The sequence below is a fragment of the Mandrillus leucophaeus genome, unplaced genomic scaffold (genome assembly GCF_000951045.1).
Source record: "Mandrillus leucophaeus isolate KB7577 unplaced genomic scaffold, Mleu.le_1.0 Scaffold38, whole genome shotgun sequence".
NCBI classification, from domain to species: Eukaryota; Metazoa; Chordata; class Mammalia; order Primates; family Cercopithecidae; genus Mandrillus; species Mandrillus leucophaeus.
In genome coordinates this window covers 4,341,254-4,344,856 of record NW_012104031.1, presented here as the reverse complement: position 1 = coordinate 4,344,856, position 3,603 = coordinate 4,341,254, and positions in this window count along the sequence as shown.

Genomic DNA, 3,603 nt, shown 5'->3' with positions numbered 1-3,603 from the left:
TTTTTAAATTTTTAGTAGATACAGGGTTTCACCATGTTGGCCAGGATGGTCTCGATCTCCTGACCTCATGATCTGCCCGCCTCGGCCTCCCACAGTGCTGGGATTATAGGCGTGAGCCACTGTGCCCAGCCCGATTCCCTTTTATCTGCAGGAACCACCCATTCGTCAGGGCCCTAGGATGATGTAAGAACGAAGTACCCAGGACTGACACCCAATGACAAGGTCCAGCAGCGGTTTCCAACCTGAGGCCCACAGTTGGGCTTCAGAGATCCCCTGAACCCCCTGAAATTGTACACCATCTGTGTGTGTGTGTGCAAAGTTTTGTTTGTATGTACATTTTTCTGGAGAAAGGGTCTCTAACTCCTCTCAGATATCAAAAAGGTCTGAGAGCCCCAAAGGTAGGAATCACTGAGGAAGAGGAAATGGCTTCTTCTGGCTAAGCAGGGAGAATTAAGTGTGCTGAAATTACCCAAACCCCAGCAGCATGCTGCAGTCTACCCCATCCCCATCCACAGAGTCTGAGGAAGGAGGCCCAGTTCTTGTTTATCTCTCATCCCAGGAGTGCTTGGATAAGAAACTTGAACTTCTCTAGACCTCAGGGTTTCTGAATGTAAAATTGGGGAGAAGGGTTTTGGTCTCTTAGGAACTGTAAATAAGACTCACAACATGCTTGGAAATGGTTTCTATATAGCATGGAAAACCATCACTGCTCTTTGACAACTAGAAGATCCACAGGCTACCAAGTAAATGAGAAGCCCAGCCTGGCAGAATGTGACCTTGGCAGAGAGGGATGCTAGGAGGGCCTTCAAGGAGCCAGGCTCCCCAGCACCAGTAGGTCCTGTTCAGCTGTGAATTGGAGATAAGGTGGAATCAGATTATGACTTAATTTTGCTGTGAATGCCTCCCTGTCTCATAGCTCTTTATTTAAGGTTGGAACTAACCTGAAGTCATGCAGCCCAATCTCTTGTCTCAGACTTCAATCCCTTCTGCCCCATCCCCTCTTGGGTCAGTTCCAACTATCAGAAAGTTGTTTATATTGAGTTAAAAATCTGGCTGGACATGGTGGCTCATACCTGTAATCCCAGCACTTTGGGATGCTGAGGCGGGCAGATCACCTGAGGTCAGGAGTTTGAGATCAGCCTGGCCAATATGACAAAACCCCATCTCTACTAAAAATACAAAAATTAGCCAGGCGTGGTGGTGTATGCCTGTAATCCCAGCTACTTGGGAGACTGAGGCAGGAGAATTGCTTGAGCCTGGGAGGCGGAGGTTGCAGTGAGCCGAGTATGCACCACTGTACTCCCAGCCTGGGCGATAGAGTGAGACTCTGTCTCAAAAAAAAAAAAGGAGAAAAAAAAAAATCTATCATTCCTAGAATGTCCACCCATTGTTCCTAAGTCCCCTTGGGCACTCCAAGACTAGTTAATCCATAGGACAGTCTTTGACACTTTTATTGAAAATGTGTTTCCTAGGGCAAAACACCTCCCACTTTTCTAGCATCACAACTTTTTCAGAACTCAAAGGATGTTTTAGGTTCTTTGTTTGTTTTTGGCCTCCCAAATTGCTGGGATTACAGGCGTAAGCCACCACACCCGGCCGATGTTTTAGGTTCTTAGAAGCATTGTATATAATTTCTTTCCAGCTCAAATTAACCTGCTGAGCAGCTAGACACACTAAACTCAATTTCTATTTACAGCTAGACCTCATAGGGTGAGTAGAAAAAACCCAATGCCAAAAGATCTGAGACAAACAGAGGCCAAATGAACAGGCAAAGGTAATTCAGAAATCCAGTGGTAGGCACGGGAACAGAGCCCAGGGCTCCCAACTCTTCGTTTCTTACTGGAAGACACTCAACTGTGATTATACACAGGGTGGGCAGAAATGCCAGTGTGGTAGCCCCAGAGGAGCTGAAAATGCTGGAGTGACCAGGACCCTGGAATTCCAACTGCAGCCCACACGGGGTGGTTTTCCTTGGGAAGCCTCTTTAAAGAAGGGAATTTAGCTTGCCTGCTCTTTTAGATGTGGCAGCGGAAGTGGCAAATTTAAGATAAAAAAGGGGACCATGTGGGCTGGAGATGGGGGACTTTTCCTGTACATCACAGAAACTCTTGACCCTGGCATGGGAATTTGGGACTCTTGGGTTCTGTTTCTGGTCTGCTATAGTCTCCAACTCTCTGGATACGATGCTGGTCTAGAGGGGGCCCTCCTGTCAAAGGCTCAACTGCAGACCCAGAAACCGAACCCACCTGGGTACCTGTAGATCCCTGTCCCAGGGCACAGCTGTAGTAACACCCTGGGGAATGAGGAGATACCTAGGCCCAGCTGCATTTCTCACACCTAAACGCCTAGAAGCCAAGCCACCTAGGCCTGCAGAGTCAGCTCAGAGTCCAGGTGTTGTGTGCCTGCTCTGGGAATCCAAGAGCCTAAGTCAATGCCAACTTTAACCAGAGGGTCTCTGACCCAAAGGGCAGAGCCTAGGCAGACAGAGCCCAGGGGCGTTAGCTCCGAAAATTACTGTGTCAAAACCGCCGCACTGGCCTGAAGATCTTGCCCTGTCAGATCAGGAGACAGGAGAGAGGAGACAGGAGACACTGGGTCGAGGAAGGGCAGAGGTCATTTGCAGAGCATGTTTGGGAAAGGAAGCCAGTGTTCAATCAGGGTGCCCGCCCCTTGAGCCTTCCATCTGCCTTCATGCCTCAGGTCCAATGAAGTGACATCCCCTGCCTTCTGGGATGCTGAGAACTGTCCGGGAGGCCCATCTTCTGCAAGGCAGGGCAACAACATGACAGGTGGAGGTACCTAGGCTGGCTGGACACATTCCTCTGCTGACCTATCTCATCAGCATCTTTGGTCACTATCTGGCCAACTCACAGTTGTTGGAAACCTCAGCTTTGGGACTGAGGCCAGGTCCCTGGACAACCCCAGTCCCTGTCCCACACTTCCTTGACCCACAAGCCCTGTCTAGCCTAGCTCTGACAGGCAGGCCGCAGCCATTACTGCAGCCTCAGCTCACACCCATGGAGCTCATCTTCCCCTTTTTTTGAGAGAGATTTTAACTCCTTCCCCACCACTCCCCTGGCACTGAAAGACTTACAATCACCCACTTCGGTGTTGACTACCCAAAGCCCTTAGAGCCACTCTCCCAAGGCCCCAGCGGGCAGTGCCCCTGCACCTCATCCTCTCTTGTTGGGAGCACCTCCTCCTGCAACTTCTGAGCCAGACGGAGTCTCCAAACTCCGGTTACCATGCCATCCTCCCTGGACCCCCAGCTAGACACTGCGGGTCGGGGAGAGGTTGGGGAGGAGTCTGGGCTTGAGCCAAGGGCCTCAGCTGAGTTCTCTACCCCCGGGGGATACCTCCCCTCCCCCTCAATAGGGCCGGGGCTTCCTCTTCCGGCAAGGAGGGGTTAAGCCCTCTGGGTGGGGCTGGGCTTGCTCAGACCCCCGCCCCAAGCCTCTCGGTCGTCCCGTCCCGTGACCCTCTACCCGCGGGACAGGAAGGCCCGGGCACTTTCGCTCCGTCATGCCCCCTTGCGCGGGGGCCAGAGGGGGCCCGTCTCAGCCGGCAGCTGGTCCCTCCTGCCTCGAGAGCCCCTCGGTGCCG